This window comes from Sorex fumeus, unplaced genomic scaffold, assembly GCF_029834395.1.
Source record: "Sorex fumeus unplaced genomic scaffold, SorFum_2.1 ptg000063l, whole genome shotgun sequence".
Classification (NCBI taxonomy): domain Eukaryota; kingdom Metazoa; phylum Chordata; class Mammalia; order Eulipotyphla; family Soricidae; genus Sorex; species Sorex fumeus.
Genome location: NW_026606120.1, coordinates 23,376,311 through 23,396,925, shown reverse-complemented (window position 1 = coordinate 23,396,925; position 20,615 = coordinate 23,376,311). Strand labels below are relative to the sequence as shown.

The window sequence follows — 20,615 nt, the reverse complement described above, 5'->3', positions numbered from 1 at the left end:
GTGGCCTTGATCAGGGTCAGGGGCTAGTGCTACCACGCTGGGCTTTGCTTCTCCTCTTCAGACACCTTGATGCACCTGTTGTCTGGTTTTCCCATCCTGAACACAGCCTTCTCACGCTTCTCTGTAGGGAGAAGCATGGATCACCCTCGCTGATGCCGTCTGTGTTGCAGGTGAGGCCTCAGCTCAAGCCCCAAGTGATGACTCTCCTCAATATTCGGGGTCTTAGAGCCAATCAGTGGGGAACAGAACAAGAAACTTTTCGTCCAGATAGTCTCTTCTTCATCTGGAGATTCCTCACTGGCCAGGCTGACTGATTAAAGTACAGCTTTTGTAAAAAGATAATCATGATTTAGGGAGTTATGGAGCCCTAAGGATACTAGAGCAATTTAAGCTTTATTTTAAATGTTGTGATTTTGCTAAATGAGCTTGTGTTAGGTGGAATCCTGAGTAGGGTGTGGACCATGAACCAACTTCATTAGAGAAGTGGACTCTGTAAACGTGGCGGTACGGGTGCTGGAACAGTTGGATGGGTAAGTGGATGTATTAAGACAGGCAGAGGAAAACACCCTGGCAGATCCTGGGAAAACGCCTTTACAGGGCTGTAGGGGTGGAACACTTTGCTGATTTCTGGATTATGGGCAGTTGAAAACAAAAGCAATGGGGGTTTTGGTTTTTTTGTGGTGTGCTTTATCGAAGAGGCCAGCTGGGGAAGCAACTCAGAAGCAGGAGTCTTCATAGCTAGGGTCCTAGAAAGTCACATGCAGAACTTTTTACTAGGACATTTACTTTGGAAAGAAAGGGTCCTGTTAGTTCAGTGCACGTGCTGTGCCCCTTAGAACACAGATGAGGCATTGGTCCAAAATGGTTTGTTGAAGCTCTCAACATCCCATTTCATTCATTTTTTCTTCCTTTGTTTTTTGGTCACAACTAATAAAGCTTGAGGGTTGTTCCCAGCCCAGAGTAAACTAAATATCTGTTACCTCTCAGGGCTTTGGAGAATACCACAGGACTCTGTTTCACAGAACAATGGAAATACAGGTGAGGTCATCTAAGAAGAAGTTACTGGGGTAAAGATGTCAGTCTGTAATTGATGAAGAAAATACAGCACAGATTTGAACAAGGCATAAAACTCCAAGTCCAGCCCTGACCTTTATAAACCTTAATGATAAATTTTTAAGAGACGAAGTGTAAATCCATGTTTCTATTTAAAATCCAAGGTCATTATGCAAAATACAATTCAATTTTATAACATCATGTCAGAATTCTGAGAAAATGCCAAGGAGTGATTAATGAGTACACAAAGTCCCTGTTCCACATATCATAAACAAGCCCTGAGCAGAGTGCATCTATATGCCGACTAGCTGTGGGCATTATTGTCACCACCTATTCCAGAAGGTCAAGAGGGGCTCTGGTTGAACAAGAAAGGCAAGTCATCATTGCAATAAATAAAGCATGGCTGCAGATCAGAAGAAGTACTCTTTCTGGCTTTCAGTGACTAAACTTTGCAGGTTGGGCTCACTTTTCAGAGCAGTCTCAGCATTGTCTCCATTCGGAGGAATTTTTGTCTCATTTTTCTGATGTAACCATCTCTGTTGGTAAATACATATTACTATGCCAGTGAGGCAGATCAAGATAAATATCACAACTGCTATCACTCCTAGAAAGAGAAGAATGTTAAAAATATAAATTCGGAACCTACATTTTAAAAATCAAATAGACTGCCTTAACATAATTTATATCAAAGTGCATATATCTATATAATAATTTCTATGAGCATATATATCCATAAACAAAGTCATATAAAACTAAGTTCACTTGTAAATCCATACAACTTTTAGATGTATCTAAAGTTTTAAACCTTTATCCAAAAGACATATGATTATTGAATTTATACTAATTTATACTAATGCCTCACCCTTAGATACAAAAGTGTGACTTTTTAGAGAAGGCTCATTCTTCGTGCTAACAAGCAAGCAGGCATTGGTTATTTTAAAAGTAAAGGTAAAGGTAAAGGCCCTCCCGTTGTTCGTCGATTTGCTCGAGCGGGCCCAGTAACGTCTCCATTGGAGACTTTGTTGTTACTGTGTCTGGCATATCGAATACTCCCGGTAGCTTGCCGGGCTCTCCGAGAGGGGTGGAGGAATCAAACTCGGGTCTGCCATGTTGGCTGCATGCAAGGCAAATGCCTTACCGCTGTGCTATCGCTCCAGTATGATGTGAATAAAGGTAAAAAAGGTAAAGGGCTGGAGCGATAGCACAGCGGTAGGGCGTTTGCCTTGCATGCAGCCAACATGGCCGACCCGAGTTCGATTCCTCTGCCCCTCTCGGAGAGCCCGGCAAGCTAACGAGTGTATCTCGCCCGCAGGGCAGAACCTGGCAAGCTCCCCATGACGTATTCGATATGCCAAACACAGTAACAACAAAGTCTCCAATGGAGATGTTACTGGGCCAGCTCGAGCAAATCGATGAAAAACGGGAGGACCGTGACAGTGACAGTGACTACCAGATACATTAACATGGTGTTCTAGCATTGTCTCACTGGAGACTCTCCTTCTGAAGACTGATAGGTGGCAAATATTCATGCTGGGAGAAAGGATGTGGCAAGGAGAGGCTGAAAGATTCGGAGTGCCAAATGCAAGCTCTTGACAGCAGCCAGAAATAAAATCTAGATTTTAAAGTCTTGATTTGTTCAGCCTTCTAACTTTATGATACTTAATGCTGTCACTGACCAGAAGATTCAGCTAAGCTATGACCAAATTCCTAGTCAACAGAAAATGTGATATAATAAATGTGGGTTGCATTACATAGTTAGAAGGGTAAAAATTCATCATACATCAACAGATAATAGATAATATGATAGTCTATTTGCAGAAATATTGATAGTTATATGTTAATTATTTGACATATCTTAATGGAAATGTTTTTAAGAATTGAAAATCTTGGCTATGATAATGATTCTCAATATTAAATTGCACAGCAGAGTAAGAATTTTGGGGTGGAATTCCTGGATAGAAGTATTATTTTTAAAAAATCACTTATAACTGCATTAGTGATATTAAAATTTCCATGCTATTAACATTAAACTGCTAACTGAAAATGTCATATTGGTATAGAACAGATATTCAATCTATATCAAATCAAGATATAAAAAAGCTCTAGTCAATATACTTTTATGAGACTTGATAGTAATCATAGTCTCTGAGTCTTGGCCGCTGATGGGATTACACGGCCAAGACTCAGAGACTATAAAATCCAGATCCCGGACGAGAACATCTTATTATCTCATTCCTACTTTGGACAAACTTGCAGGCTATCGAATGTAGCCTGCCCACAGGGTAGAGTCTGGCAAACTCCCCGTGGCGTACCAAATATGCCAAATACCAGTAACAATGATGGGTCTCATTCTCCTAAAGAGCCGTGAATATAATCTCAGGGCTAGGATGAAAGAGACGTTACTGGGGCCTGCTCGAGGCAATCGACGATTAACAGGATGATGAAAAAATGATAGTAATCATAGGTTAAAATGACATAATACTATAAAATATGTTACTGCTTAACTACATGATTCAAAATTTATATTATATACTTAGTTTCTTTAGTATATTATCCTAAAATAGTAAATGGTAATGTAATAATAGACTTCAATGTAAGTGGAATACAACAGACCCAAAGTTCTTTGGGTGAAGTTTGGGTAGATTATGTTTTAGGTAAACTCCATTTAAATGGAGATACTGCAGTGTTATTTAAAAAAAACAATAACAATTATAAGATTCCTTGATTATACACTTGTCACCATACACTAAAACATCTAGGATTTTATGTATATGATTGACTACTTTTCTTGTTTTGAGGATACAACCAATGGTGCTCAGGGCTTACTTTGACTCTGTGTTTAGGGATAACTATTGGCAGTGCTTGAGGGCCCATTTGGGATGCCAAGGATCAAATTCAGGTCAGCCATGAACAATGCAAACATCTTATCTGCTGTTCTGTCTCTCTGGCCGTGGTTGATCAGTTTTGTTTGTTTTGTGAGGTTAAGTAGGATTCTAAAATAACCTTTCTTCATTCACTAGCTGGAAAGGATGAGATAATTGGCAAAATGCATCTGATTCCCTCCATTACCTTCCTATCAGCAACTCCAGTGTAATGTGCTTTTGACAAGTTTATTTGCCCATATACAATATTTGCTCGAGCGGGCCCAGTAACGTCTCCATTGGAGACTTTGTTGTTACTGTGTCTGGCATATCGAATACTCTCGGTAGCTTGCCGGGCTCTCCGAGAGGGGCGGAGGAATCGAACTCGGGTCGGCCATGTTGGCCGCTTGTAAGGCGAACGCCCTACCCGTTGTGCTATCGCTCCAGCCCTAAACCTTTGTGATCTTTGATTTACCAGGTTTGAAGATAGTTAAAGCTAATCCTTCTTTCCTGTAACATTTTATTTTCTATACCATTCTTCCCTTTCAATGAGAAAAAACAATAAAGTGCAAAATGTAGAAAAATCCACTCACTGATAACATCCCTTAAGCATTAAGTGGAATCTATTAGCAATTACACAAATACTTGGATTTGACAAGTAAATGATCTCAGTAGCCAAGACACTAGGGAACAATCCGTGACACCACTGCACAGATGTGTGGCAGATAGCAAGAGGACCCAGGAATATTGATCTGGGTTGTTACATTCTCAAGAGCTTCCTTGATCTCATTCTTCATTCCGTCTGTCAAGATACAAGTAGGATTCCTCAGGGAAACAACACTGGTGAGACTTAATGTTTCATATCCAGCCAATGATATTTGGATAAAAGCAATGAAGTTCTAGGGACCATGTCTTTTGTTCTATCATACATTTGACTACTATCTGTGTTCTTCCTAGTAAGTGGGTACCAAATTTGAGGATATTGTGCAATTTTATCATCTTGGATTACTATTCTGAAGATACAAATCACATTGTCTTAAATTGGCTTTTACATTATAGTTGAGTCATTTCTTTACAAATAAACTAGAGGTTCAGAGAGATAATGCAGTAGGTAGGGCACTTGCCTGCACATAGCCAAACCAGATTTGAATCCCACAATTCCATATAGTCTCCTGAGCCCTGCCAAGAACGATCCCAGAGTTTGGAGCCAGGAATTCATCCTCAGCACTGCTGTGTGACCCCAAAAACCAAATGAAAAAGTAAACAATGTTTCAAGGTTTAATTCAGATTTTAACATGAAAGGAATCCCTTTAAGTGTACATTATAAGTAAGATACTTTTTATTCTTAGAATTATGTAATTGGGATTCCATACTACACTCACTGCAAAAAATAAAAGATTTTGATATAGGAATCAAAACATGAGCATTCCAGCCTATATTTGCTAACACATTAAAAAAAAAGTCTGAATACTATGCCAATTTGGGGGAAAATATTGGTGTCCAGAAGAAAGTAAGCAAAATGAGGAGATCCATTCTGAGCTGGTGTCCAGTCTGGCTAAACAGTGGGCACCCAGCCAGATGACCCAGCCTGGGCGCAATTTTCTTACTGTGGACAGCTATCAAATGGAGAACAATTTACTTCCTACTCACCAGAGTTTATAAGGAACTAGCATTTCAGTAATGTCCTTAAAAGAGTGTATGTGTTCTTTGTATGGTAAGTAGGGATAATTGAAGGAAAATTGAATATTTATTTTTCAGACCGGAGAAAAGTCTATTTCAAGAACATATTTATATATTTACATTGAGTTTTTACTTCTTCAAATATACATAACCTAATATAAAATTAATCCAGGACAATATATTTATATGTACTATATGTATGCGTGTGAGATATCAAACCCAGCTGAAAAGGAATTACAGGTGGGGCCAGTCCCACAATCCTAGTGATTCTTGCTGCATTGGTGAGGGCCAACCAGCTTTTTGCTTTCCGCCTGTAGCCACCAAACCACACCCTTGCGATCAGCAAAGAGTATAGAATGCAAGGCCATGCCTATGCCAGGAATAACCACTTGAGCTACATTCCTGGTCCTAGTTACGTATTTTCACACTTAAGAAAATTACTACTTGGGGCCTGAGTGATAGTACGGTGAGTAGGGTATTTGTCTTACATTTGGCTTTCCTATGTTTGATCCTCAGCATCCCATTTGGTCTCCTGAATACGGCCAGAGTAATTTGTGAGTGGAGAGCCATGAGTAATCCCTGAGCATCATCAGGTGTGACCCAAAAAAACAAAAAAGAAAGAAAATTGCTGCTCGCATAGTTTAACTCTTTGTCTTGATATATACTTTAGTTTTAATCTAATTTCAAAATGTTTTAGGTCAATAGACTGAGCTGTGTAAGACTCTATGTCAAATCAAACAAATAAAAATAAATACCTCTTAAATAAATACATGCTGAGAAATATTTAAATATAAATGGCAACTTGCAAATGCAACTATGCTCCTTAGTTTAGTGTCTTTCAGCTATCCTTCATTAGGATCTTCAGGTGAAGGCAAGGCTGAGGGCCTCTGATACACCAGTGATGCAGAGAAGTGGTATTGCTCTATAGACAAACCACACACCCAACGAGTCTGAAAACATGAGATCCAAACTACAACAACCCGGCCTAACAATGTGCCTGGCAAGGAGGCCATCTGTAGGTAACCTGGGGACACTGGTGAGGGAAGGGGATTCTGGTGAGGGCATGCGGATAGGGCCATGCTGGAACCCTGCTTGTCTAAAAATCAACTATGAATATCTTTGGAAACCGTGTCATTTTAACACAATCTTTAAAAAAGAAAGATTTCCTTCTTCTAGCATGTCCAGAGGAGCTGGGTTGCTACATAACATTCCTGCGTCAAACAAATCCTTATGGCCTGCTATGGTCCTTGCAGGATGGGACCCGTTCTTCCCAGCTAGGTGCAGGGTTATTCTGACTTGGGGAACAACGGGAGGCGTGGTCATTCTAGGCCTCCTTACCTCCGATGACCGCGGAATCAGGTCTGTCCGCATTAACTAGGGGCTCTCCCTCATCTGTTGCTCCTGAACGACCTACAGCAGAAAATGGGATAACGACCGAGTGGAGAGGAAAGGAGGGCTTCTGAGAGGGGGAAACCCACATTTAAAACAGAAGCACTGCAAAGGATGCGGACAGCCACGCAGAGGAGGGAGGCGAGGCTACAGAGCGGTCAGGAAGGTGCGGAGGGACAGAGCCCGGGGGCTACAGGCCGACCGCGCGTGGCCCATGCACCTGGGCGGAGGGTACGCACCTGCACCGCCGGCGAGCGGGGTGGCCTGGCGTGCAGGGGCGCCGGACCCCGAGCGCCCAGCACAGCCGGGCACTGCGCTCACGTGGCCTCGGACCCTGACCCGGGCAGGGGCTGCGGGGCGTAGCGCCGCCTTCAGGGGAGCCGCTGGCCCGAAGCGCACCGCCGACAGGCAGCCGGTGAAGCCGCTTCTTCCCGCGCGGAGCGTGTCGGTGTCTGCTCCGGGGGCGTCTGCAAGAGGAGGAGCGGGAGACCTTAGGGAACAGGGCCTGGGACACGAGGACGCGCGGGCACGGAGGAGGGACAGCGTGCACCTGCACCGCGGGCATCAGGTCACCCCGCACCCTCTGCCCGTTCTCCTTGGGACCGGTGAGCAACCAGATTAAGGAGAGCGCACTGCAGCTCCCGCCTGCAAGCTCAGGGACACCAGAACGGTTCCTCTGCAACTTTTCCTTTGTTAGTTTTATTTTGTTTTGCTTGAGGTATGGTGGAGGGCGTTCACAGCTAGCTGTGCTCGGTTCTTGGAGCCACATTCCACGGTGATCACCGCTTTTTCCTGGCTCTGTGTTCAGACATCCATCTTGGCAGAGCTGAAGAGTAATTTGGCGTTGTGCTCAGGGATTACTCCTGGGAGTTCTCAGAGATTGCTCCTGACAGTGCTCAGCGCTTACTCCTGCTACTGCTTCAAGCTTACTCCTGGTTCTGGGCTCAGGGATCAGATGAGGTCTCAGGATCAAACCTGATTGGCTGCATGCAAGCCAAGTGACTCACCTGGTACACTCCCTCTCTGGCCTTGCCACTTGGTTCTTTAAAAGTCATCATTCAAATAATTTGATGAGGAAGTGTGGCCCATAATCTAGGTACTGGACAGTGAGCGTACTGTGTTTGGGGGTGACAGGACTATGGCTCCCATCCCCAGGAAAGCCAACAGGCCTGTGAACACAGAATTCAGGACTGTCCACATGGCCCAACCTCACAGTGCTTGGGCGACAGAACCTACTCTTCTCAAATCATCTGTCTTCACGGTGGATGCTGTGTTTTATTCCTGTCCCCCAGAGCATTGATAGTTCTTGGCTTACTTATATACCATATATGTATGTCTGATGTACATCACAATACAATATATGCATGTCTGATATACACCATACATACATTATATACATGTCTGACATACATCGTACATATAATATATACATTAGATTCAGTGCAGAAACTTAGAGCCCCTAATCTTTGGGGGACAATTTTGCTATTGAAGTCTTTTTCCCTTTTTGCTTTGATTTTCCTTTCTTTTTGGTTTTGGGATGCTAGGGACTACCCTCAAGCCACTTTTAATGCAATGTGGGGAACCACCTCATATTAATAAATGGTATGCAATAGCTGAAGCAAAAAATAAATAAAAGCACTAATGTCTTCACTTTGTCTTCACTGTCACTGTCACTGTCCTCTACTTGTTCTCATGGATTTGCTCGAGCCGGCCCAGTAATGTCTCCATTGTGAAACTTGTTGTTACTGGTTTTGGCATATCTAATACGTCACGGATAGCTTGCCAGGCTTGGCCATGTGGGCGAGATACTCTCAGTAGCTTGCCAGGCTCTCGAGAGGGGCAGAGGAATCAAAGCCGGCTCGTCCAGTCCAGCCTTCTACAAGATCATTGTCGTGATTTTAATGGCAAGATAAGATCGAGAAGATCAGCCGAAGAACTCCACATCAAGACCCATGGCCTAGAATGGAATGCACAGGGTGAGTGACTGTCTGAGTTCATCATCCATGGTAACTCAGAGTTCCAGAAGGCCGAATCTAAACTTTAAAGTTTAAGAAGAGAACTCCCAGAAAGACCACCAACTGGGAGTCTCCTGGTGGATGGTTCTAAAATGAAATTGACCACATCATATTCAATCAACGGTCTTGCCTGACCAATGTCACTGTTGTCCCAAAATTCCAAAGGGGATCAAACCACCATCTCCTTTGTGCAAAATTCTGCTTCAGGGAGTGGGGAGAAAGGGCTACAAAGTTTAAGAAGAGAATTCCCAGAAAGACTACGAACTGGGAGCTCTTTGGCACTATTGGGGCAACATGGGAAGATACCACCTTTGACAATATTGACAAAGAATACGATTGACTGGTTCAGCATCTCCATGATTGTTCAAGGAACACCCAGACAGAGATAGCTAGTAAGAGATGCCTGTCTTCAAAAACTCTTGAGCTCATTTGCCACCATGGCTTGACACAAGCCTCAGGTAACCGCAAGCGAATGTCTGAGCTCGCAAAGCAGTGTAGAGAAGCGATAAAGGAAAACCTCAAAGAGAGGAATAGCAGTGCTGCCTCATGTGGCAGAAGATAGGAAAAGCATTCACAACGTCCGACTGTACTTCGCCAACTACTAGACCAAGATGACTGCCCTCCGACGTCCTGATGGATCTATCACATCTTCCAAAAGGGCAATGGAGAAGATCATCTATGACTTCTTCTCGGATCCCTTTGATAGCCACATCCATCTGCACACATAACAAATTCCACAGGATGGATATGTTGTTCCCAAGGTTTTCCCTTCTGAAACCTGACACACCAATTGTTGGTAAAGAAGCAAACAGCACATGGCCCAGACAATGTCAGACCCAAACACCTGAAGAACATGCAGTCAGTACTCATCGATACACTGGCTCGGCTTTTCACATGCTACCTGTCTGAATGCAAGGTTCTATCCCAATGGAAAAGCAGCAGGACTGTTTTACTATACAAGAAGGGAGACATCCATGACATTGGCAACTATCGCCTGATCTGCCTGTTGTCTGTGGTCTGCAATCTGTTCACTCGAGTCATCCTGAATAGGATTGGCAGAACACTAGATGAAGGACAACTATGCGAGCAAGCCGGGTTCCACAAAGGATTCAGCACGATTGACCATATTCACATGACAACCAAGCCCATTGAGGTCTTTCAGGAGTTCAAATGCCGCTCTGTCTAACGTTCATTGATTTAAAGAAGGACTATGATTTTGTTGAGACTGAAGTGGTCGTCGAAGCCTTAGCTAAACAGGGCATTCAAACTCACTCAATACATCATGATCCTCCATGAGATGTATTATGGATTCACTACCAAGATCTCTCCATTCTACAAGAAAGTGATCATCCATGTCAAGAGAGGGTTTTGGCAGGGTGATACCATTTTACTGAAACTCTTCAGTGCCACCCTCAAGAACATCATGCAATGACTGGAATGGCAAGGAATGGCAGTGAAGATAGACAGTAAGCAAGTACACCATCTCTGCTTCGATGATGACATCATTCTAATAACATCAAACATTAGCCAAGCAGCACAAATGCTGGTCAACTTCGACTGTGAATGTGGAAAGGTTGGAATACAGCTGAATCTCATAAGACAATGTTTATGAGAAATGGACTCGTTCCTGATGTTCCATTCGCTCTCAAGGGAATGAACATCTCTGAATGCAACAGTTATGTGTACCTAGGTCGAGAACTCAACATGATGAATGACCTGGCACCTGAGTTGCACAAAGGAAGAGAGTGGCTTTGAACGCCTTCAGAGCGTTTAAGAAATAGCTAAGATGATGAAGAACCTCTGGCTCCATGCACATCTCTTGATTCCACTGTTCTTCCTGCATTAACATACACCTCAGATACCTGGTCCCTACAAAAACAGGATGAGAATGCTATGCACGTCTCCCAAAGAGGAACCAAAAGAGCTATGCTTGGAGTATCATGTGTCACTCAAATGACAGAAAAAATCCGATGTTCCGACCTCCGTGGACAATCAAGAATCAGGGATGCTGTCTTGTTTGCCAAGGCATCAAAAATCAGGTGGGCTGGATACGTAATGAAATTTAGAGATGACTGCTGGACTAGAGGCATTATCGACTAGATTCCACGGGACGTCAAAAGACCGTGTGGCCACCTATCTACAAGATGGTCAGACTTCTTCGTCAAAATCCTGAACAATCGCTTTGAGGCTCTTCGTGTTCCTGGAATGAGCAGACACCATTGGGCTACACTAGCACGTGACAGAGACAAATGGAGACATTGCTGGCGCCCGCCCAAGCAAATCAATGATTAACAGGAAATCAAGTGACCAAGTGATCAAGTGATGAATTTCTTAATAGCATTTTCTTTCTCACTTCTTTTTAAATGAATACAATATGTATATAATCATGGTCATCCCGTTGTTCATCGATTTGCTCGAGTGGGCCCAGTAATGTCTCCATCGTGAGACTTCTTGTTACTGTGTTTGGCATATCGAATACATCACGGGGAGCTTGCCAGGCTTTGCCATGCAGGCGAGATACTCTCGGTAGCTTGCCGGGCTCTCTGAGAGGGTGGAGAAATCAAACTCAGATCGGCCGTCTTGGCTGCGTGCAAGGCAAACGCCCTACCACTGTGCTATCACTCCAGTCCATGTATATAATAAAACATACAAAATATCTTCACTGACTGTGTATATTATTGTCATGGTTTATGGCCCATACCATGTCTAGAACAGCATTTTGGTGTTAATAAAAATTATACTCAAGTATTCAAATGCAGGGCATAACATTCCTTCTGAACTCTGCCTTATTTAAGTGTCAACTATATAAACATCTCATTGCATTCCTTTCCAGTGTTGGCATGGAAGTGGGGAGAAAGGGACCCTATACACTGCTGGTGGGAATGCTGACTGGTTCAGCCATTTCAGAAAACAGTATGGATGATTCTCAAAAAATTAGAAATTGAGCTCTCATTTGACCCAGCAATATCACCCCTGGGAATATATCCTGGAGAGGCAAAAAAGTATAGTCGAAATGACATCTACACTCGAATGTTCATTGCAGCACTGTTTACAATAGCCAGAATCTGGAAAAAACCCGAGTACCCAAGAACAGATGACTAGTTAAAGAAACTTTGGTATATCTACACAATGGAATACTATGTAGCTGCTAGAAAAGATCAAATCATGACCTTTGCCTATAAGTGGATCAACATGGAAAGTATCATGCTAAGTGGAATGAGTCAAAAAGAGAGAGACAGACATAGATTGCATTCATCTGTGGAATACAAAGTAACAGAATGGAAGACTAGCATTCAAGAATAGTAGAGGTAAGTACCAGGAGCTTTGTTCCATGGCTTGGAAGTTGGCCTCACATGCTGGAGGTAAAGGCAGCTCAGATAGAGAATGGAACACGAGGTAAAGTGTGGTTGGAGGACCCACTTGGAATGGGAGATGTGCGCTGAAAGTAGACTATAGATCAAACGTGATGGCCACTCAATACCTCTATTGTAAACCACAACACTGAAAGGAGTGAGAGAACAAAAGGGAATGCTCTGCCACAGATTCCGTGTGGGGTGGGCGGAATCACATGGGGTGTGTGTGGGAAGGCTACTGGGATCATCGGTGGTGAAGAATGGGCACTGGTGGATGGATGCGTACTCAAGCATTGTATAACTGAAACACAAGCACGAAAATTTGTAATTCTGTAACTGTACCTCATGGTGATTCATCAATAAAAAAAATTTTTTAAAATGTTTGGAAGAATTCGCTAGTGAATCCATCCATTAATTCTTTCCTTCTGCCTGGTTTGGGGTACTTTTTTTTTTCTTTTTCTATTAGTGAAAAACCATGAGGTACAGTTATAGGCTTACAAATTTTGTGCTTGGGTTTCAGTTATACAATGATCAAGTGCCCATCCCTCCACCAGTGCCCGTCATCCATCCCCATGGGTCCCAGTATCCCCCCACCCTCATCCCCCCCCCCCATCCTGCCTCTGTGGCAGGGTATTCCCCCTTGTTCTCTCTCTCTTCTTTTGGGTACTGTGTTTTGCAAGAGAGGCTTTGAGTGGCAATCATGTTTGGTCTATCGACTACTTTTAGCATGCTTCTCCCACCCTGGGAGGACCCTCACAACACCCTTCATTTGGTACTCTCTTCTCTATCTGAGCTTCCTTTTCACCTAGAGCCTGTGGCTGGCCTTCCATTCATGGAGCAAAATTCCTGGTACTAATCTCAGCCATTCCTGGGTGTTACTCTCCCTTTTTGTTGCTTTATGTTCCCCAGATGAATGCAATCTTTCTGTGTCTATCCCGCTCTTTCTGACTCATTTTGCTTAACATGATACTTTCCATGTAGTACCACTTGTATGTAAATTTCATAACTTCATCTTTTCTAACAGCTACATAGTACTCCATTGTGTAAATGTACCAAAGTTTCTTTAACCAGTCATCTGTTCTTGGGCACTCAGGTTTTTTCCAGATTCTGGCTATTGTAAAGAGTGCTGCAATGAACAAACAATTGCAGATGTCACTTCGACTATACCTTTTTGCCTCTCTGGGATATATTCCCAGGAGTGCTATATCTGGGTCAAATGGCAGATCAAATTCTAATTTTTTGAGAGTCGTCCATACTGTTTTCCAAAAGGGTTGGACCAGCCGGCATTCCCACCAGCAGTGAAGGAGGGTCCCTTTCTCGCCACATCCGCGCCAGCACCGGTTGCTTTTGTTCTTGTGGATGTGGGCCAGTCTCTGTGGTGTGAAATGATATCTCATTGTGGTTTTGATCTGCATCTCTCTGATGATTAGTGATGTAGAGCATTTTCTCATGTGCCTTTTTGCCATTCAAATTTCTTCTTTGCGAAAGTTTCTGTTCATTTCCTCACCCCATTTTTTGATGGGGTTGGGTTTGGGGTACTTTTGATGGTCCTTTCCTAAGATCTTAAGCTATGAAGTCAAGTTATTTATGTGGGTCCTATCTTCCTTCCTAAGAAACTCTTGCAGCACTGTAAATTTTCCCCTTAATACAGCTTTAGTTTTGTCCCATAATTCTGGTAAGTCGTGTCTTCATTCTCATTTGTTTCCAGGTATCTTTTGATTTATTACTTGATTTCCTTCCTGACCCACTTGTTGTTCAAAATTGAGTTGTTTAATTTCCAGGTGTTTGATTTGGTTCTCTGCATTTGTATGTGATTAACTTCTCTCTTCAATGCATCGTGATCTAAAAAGATAGTTGATACAATTCCTATATTCCTGATTCTATTGGGGTATTGTTTTGTGACCCAGCACGTGGTCTATTTTGGAGAATGATCCGTGTGCACTGGAAAGAAATGTGTATTCTCTCTCTTTGGGATGTAAAGCCCTGTATAGATCTACCAGCCCTCTCTCTTCTATTTCTTCCCCCAAAGTCAGTGTTTCCTTGCTGAGTTTTAATCTTCTTCAACTATCTAGAGGTGATAAGATGGTGTTGAAGTCTCCAACTACTATTGTGTTGCTAGTAATGTCCTTATTAAAATCCTTTAGCAGTTGTTTTACGTATTTAGCTGGTCCCTCATTAGGTGCATATACATTTAGGAGTGTGATTTCTTCCTGCTGTACATATCTACTGATTATTAAAAAATGGTCTTCTCTGTCCCTTCTAATCTTTTCCACCTGAAATCAATGTTGTAAGATATTAGGATAGCCACCCCGACTTTTCTGAGGGAGTTGTTTGCTTGCAGGATTGTTTTCCATCCTTCGAAGTAGAGACTATGTTTGCTCTGACTGTTCCAATGTGCTTCTTGTAGGCAGAAAAATGTTGGGTTCAGTTTCTGAATCCATTTTGCCACCTGTATCCTTAATTGGTGCATGTATACCATTGGCATTGAGAGATATTATTGGCACAGGGTCTTGTGCCATCTTTCTGTCGATGTTGTGCTTGTAGGATTTTTTTCTTGCCCTTTTAGTCCTTGTTTTAAGTTTGCTTTTGAATCTATAAAGTTCTTGAGCTGTTGTTTATCCATGAAATAGTGTATAGTTCCTTCAAGTTTGAGTGAAAGTTTAGCTGGATAAATTATTCTTGGTGAGGTGTTAATTTCATTGATTTTCTTCACTACATCCCACCATTATCTTTGGGCTTGAACGGTTTCCTCTGATAGGACTTCTGTAAATCTAAGGGGTGATTCTTTGTATGTGATTTCCTTCTTTGACCTTGCTGCTTGCATTATTGTGTCTCTACCCATGGCATCCATCATTCTGACTATGATATGCCTTTTTATTAGCTCTCTTTTAGCTGGCACACTTCTGCCTCCTTGGATCTGGATGCCTGCATTCTCCAGCTCTGGGAACTTCTCGGTGATGATATCTTTAACTGTGGCTTTTTCATTGGGTTTGCCTCCCTGTCCTTCTCGTACTCCAATGATTCTCGTGTTGTTCCTCTTGATTTCATTCCCTAGGACTCTGATTCATCCTAAAGGTATTTTGAGGTCTTTTCCCATTGTTTGTTATTGCCTGTAAGCTTTCTGCTGCTCATCTTCAAGCTTAATTATTCTGTCTTCAGCTGTAGTCATTCTACTGTTGAGGGCACCCACTGAGTTTTTTATTTTACCTACCGATGCTTTTATTTGTGACATTTCTATTTGCAGCTTTTTTACTTCTGCTCTCATTTCTTCCTGAGTTTTATTGGCTGTCCATTCCATTATTCGTTTCATGTCCTCCTTTAACTTGCTGAATGTATGTTCCACCTTTTCTTTGAGTTCATTGAACATCTTCAACATTTCATCTCTGAATTCTTTTTCGGAGACATTCTATTTGTGGGTAATTCCTGTTGAGCACTCTGGACTCTTCTTCATCCTCTCCCCGTGGTGGGGATTGTTTCTTCAAGTTGTTGTGGTGGTATGGAGGTGGGACCTTCCTGTTCACTATCAGTATTCTTCTCTTGCTTTGAGAAAGGATTCTGGATGAGCTTGGTTGATGGAGGTGGCTGTTTCAGTATACTTTGATTGGACTAGGCCAGTGGTCTATAGCCTAATGTGTTTGGGATAGTCAGCATGTCCACTTTAGAATAAGGAAATGGAGGTTTAGCTGTGAGTCCAATGTGCTGGGAAAGGGGGAAATAAGCTGCCGCTCGGAAGCTACACAAAGCATGCTGCCATACCTGTGGGTGGGAGGGGCCGCTTATGTCCCTGATGCTGTCATCTAATACCCTCTGCGGTGCTCCTGACGTTTCTGGGCGCCATCTTTTGGCAGTGCTCCGCATTTGCCTCTACTGGCGCTGGGGTCTTGCAAGGCCCTGAGGTTGGGTCTGGGCCCATGATTTGTATTTAAATTAGGATTAAGCTGTTATTATATAGAACCTTGAAAATGAACCTAATTAATCATCACTAATAAAACTGATTAAAAATAGGGAAAAAGAGAGTACATTGATTTGACAATAATGCTGAATTATCTTTTTCCAAAGGAAAGTCATAGTACATAACAATAGTAAATTGGTCATATAAGGACAAAAGATAAAATGGTTATTTTTAGCAAATGGATAGCTTAATGGATGAAAACAGCTTACAAGAAAAAAGTGCACGCTACCCGTGATGTACTCGATATGCCAAACACAGTAAGAAGTCTCATGATGGAGACGTTTCTGGGCCCCCTCGAGCAAATCGATGAACAACGGAGGACTGTGACCAGACCATGAACATGAAAAAATTTGCAATAATTTGCTTTGAGAAATTGATGCATTTTTTTTACCAAGACTGATGGTGTATTTTACTATAATTTAATAAAAGGAAGTTTTCTTTATGCACTCTAATTGTGAACAAAAGAACTATAGGCTTCTTGTAGTTACTTATATAAAAGTAGCAACAAAATTAGATTAAAAACCACCCTAACATAAATTCATCTAAAACATGAAATATTTTATGAGCTTTTGATCAAGATGCATGCCCCTAGACACAGGTGAAATGAATATGTATAATTTTATTAGAGTTAATTGCTACAGGCTATAAATTTTACTTGAATTTCAACTTTAACTTCTAGCTGAGAAAGATAGTTCTTAACATATTACTCTTGAACCATGTCAATAATATTTTAAATTCTGTGCCAATAACTTCTATATTTAAACTTGTAGGAAAATTCAAATGTATATAATGAACTTTGTCATTTTACTTTTTAATTAAAATGATCTCCTTCAAAAATGTGGTTAAATCACTTTTCATAGTTAACCACATACTTCTTTATTGTCTTGAAAATTTTTTTTCAATTTTACACTTAGTAATAGCAATTTTCTACCTTGAATCATGGAAACTTCTGAACATGCCTCCTTTCTCCTCACAGACAGTGGAGTCACTGATGATAGGAAATTGTGTCTTTGTTTATTTTGTTCATTGAACATGCCTGTTGTGATGACTTGGGGGAAAGTACATATAGACCTTTCTTCTGGCATTGAGAAAGAAATCAGCTCCCGGGGGTAGACTAAACCAAAACTCCACTCAGAAACTGCATATTTTCTAAGTGTGGCTCTGGGTGGTCTCATGGATTACTGGAAATAATCTATTAAAAGTCTCCTCAAATATAACTAGCATTAGGGCACCCAAAGAGCTCAATGATAGATTTTAAAAAAGGAACTCTTCTCATAAAAATGTTCTCATCTACTTGGATAAAATTTCCTCCACTTGGATGTTAAAAGCTCCATTTAAACAGTTATAGTAAATTTACTTCTTATAATATGTTCAGCAACGTCATTTTGTTGAGCACAGTCTCCAGGGAGGAAGGTCCATTCCACTGTTCTCTAAGGTAAATGTGGTCTTTGATTTTTATCTTTGTCCTTTTAAGAATTTTATTATATCTATATGCATTGCTGTTGTTATCATTACTGAATGCTAGGCGATCAGTTTATTTCTTTCAGTGGTTTTCCAGTTCTTTGTCATTTCTTATACTGTGTAAGTGTTTTAGATAGAAGTACAAAATTCAACTACATCATAAAAAATAGGGAATACAGATGACCAAGAAATTTAGTCAAAGTCATATATTGGGACTCAGATGCTCAATTCTACAACTGCACTTCTGTAGCTGCAAGTGTCTCCTATTCCAAAAGGGAAATAGTTGCTCCCATCTTCATTCCTGAGCAAACTGATCCATCAGTGTATCCACAAAAGAGGAATGGAACTAGAACAGTGACCTCAAACAGGAGCCTAAATGTTAACTGCCTTTCGGTCAAAGAATCAAGAAAGTCTTTATCCACCTTTAAGGCACCTTTATAATACAGAACCACCACTAGAGCAAGTCAAGAAGTCACGAATCTCCCAAACTAGTTTAATCTGTTTAATCTGGGATTAAAAACCTAAACTAGCTCAATCAAGAGGTAAAGTACACTCCTGATTTAGTTTAATCTGGATCTTCAACAGTTGCAACTAGAGATTTCACTTAAGCTGCATCACCACTTGTGCCTTGTCACCTTCACAAGAGCCCTGGCAAAGAACTAGAATTTGTAATATTTCCTTTGTCCATAAAATAAGAAATCATAATATTTGTCCATTGTCTGACCAAAAGTCATGATAGAATTTACAGTTACTGTGTATTTTTATTATCCATTCATGGGCTTTTCCTAATCTCAAGTTTTAACTAATGCACATGTATACAACTGGGATGTCCAGACCAGGAGTAGCAACAAGGTATAGTAACATTTCTCTTAACAGTATACAGAGATATTATTCATTACAGTATAAGTCATAGTGCCTAAATAATCGTTTTAAAATTGGGGTAAAATAAATGACCTAAAGAAACAGTATATCATTGACTGGAAAGATAATACAGACTCTTTTGAACTATTGATCACAAAATATGAAGTATAGCAGAAGTAATAAACAGCCACAAAAGGGTTTTCCCCCATAACACTTAAATCTCAATAAAATTAATATCTTATATATGATCAAAAAAGATAAACTATGCCTGTCAAAGCTTATTTTAAACTAATTCTTGATGAAAAGGTAAAATTTAAATGTATAATGAGTTTTATATCCAGAGGTGAAGAGACAGTACAGTGGGTGGGGCATTTTCCTCGCATGCAGGCAGCTTGGGTCTCATTGCTGGGCCACCTATTGTCCTTTGACGCCTCCCAGGAGAAATCCTTGAGGCCAGAGTGAGGAGTTAGTCTGAGCACAACTGGGTGGGTCCAAAAACCAAAGGGAAAAAATCATCTTCAAATAAGAGATTATCATGAATCTGAAGAGAGTGAATAGTGGTCATGAAGGTATTTTGTAGAATATCACATCTGTAATTTGCTCCTCCCGTTTTTCATCAATTTGCTTGAGCGAGCACCAGTAACATCTCCATTGTGAGACTTGTTGTTACTGATTTTGGCATATTTAATACGTCACCGGTAGCTTGCCAGGTTTTGCCGTGCAAAAATTGTTTTAATATATGGGGAAATACATGAATGAATATGAGTTAAGCGTAGGATGCAAAACTTGCAGTAGTCAATCAAACAAATTCTTATTAAAAACAGGGGAGGGGACCGGAGTCATGGTACAGCACTACCTGGGACAATAAAGGCACCTCTCCTCTTCACCCCCTTCCCAGGCAAAACAGGACCCAAAGCATACTTATTGGCTAAAGTAAAAATCATCCTTTCTAAAGTGTAAAAATCTAGCTTTATCAATAAGTCATTTATTGATGCCTGATTTTTTATCAGTGTGAGCTTGGTTTATAGAGTAGAAACCAAGAAGTTTAGTGTTTCCTAATTGCTAGACAAAAACAACCAACCTTCATTCTGCTTGATTATTAAGCAAAGGCTGTGTGTGGAAAGGTCAGAAGCACTTATTCTTGATTACTTGTCCCCGAGACAAGGTCACAGCTTCTGAGAATTTTTCACTCCCTGGGATATCATAAATATGAGAAGGAATTCCTTTCAACATGGCAAACACCTTCTGGGTCTTTATCCTAACACTTCAGATCCTCATCACGAAGTGACAGCATTCTGACACTTACCGAAAATTGTCCCCAGTGTCAGGAATTTGACTGCATTGAATTCGGTCCCCGAGGACAGGATGACATGTGTCCTTGTATTCTGGTTAACCTATTAGACGTCCACCAGCATTGTCCATTCAAAATGGTGATCAATTTTGATAATAAAAATGAGACAAAAATCTTTTAAAAAATCAAAACATATGTTAATGATATTAGAAAGATCAAGGGAGAAAGCTGTTTTATAGAAAATTTTCATAATATATCAAATTCTACTCCACCCTGTCCCTTAATTTTTTTCCCCCGGTTAAGTACCTACCATAGATATATAATCAACAAAGAAATGTAATGAAATAGATATATAATCAACAAAGAAATGTAATGAAATCTTAAAATTTTTCAAATCTTAAAATTTTTATTATTTTCAAAAGGAAATTTCAAAAAGGAGATAGTGTCCACTGTACTATCTCTCTAGTCTAGATATAAAATTCATTATACATTTAAATTTTACCTTGTTACCAAGAATTAAATTGAAATAAGCTTTGAAAGACACTGCTTATCTATTTTGATCATATGCAGACCATTTATTTTATTGATATTTAAGTGTTATGGGGGAATCTTTTGTGGCTATTTATCACCTTTACTATGATACTTCATGTTTTGTTCTCAATGGCCCAAAATAATCTGTATTGTAACATGTACAGAAAA

General features: G+C 40.9%; 1 pseudogene; it reads right to left on the bottom strand.

Annotated features, from left to right (window-relative positions):
- Nucleotides 1–1,463: 1,463 nt before the first annotated feature.
- LOC130034949 (contactin-associated protein-like 3) overlaps nt 1,464–20,615 on the bottom strand; it is a 158,780-nt pseudogene continuing 139,628 nt past the window's right edge.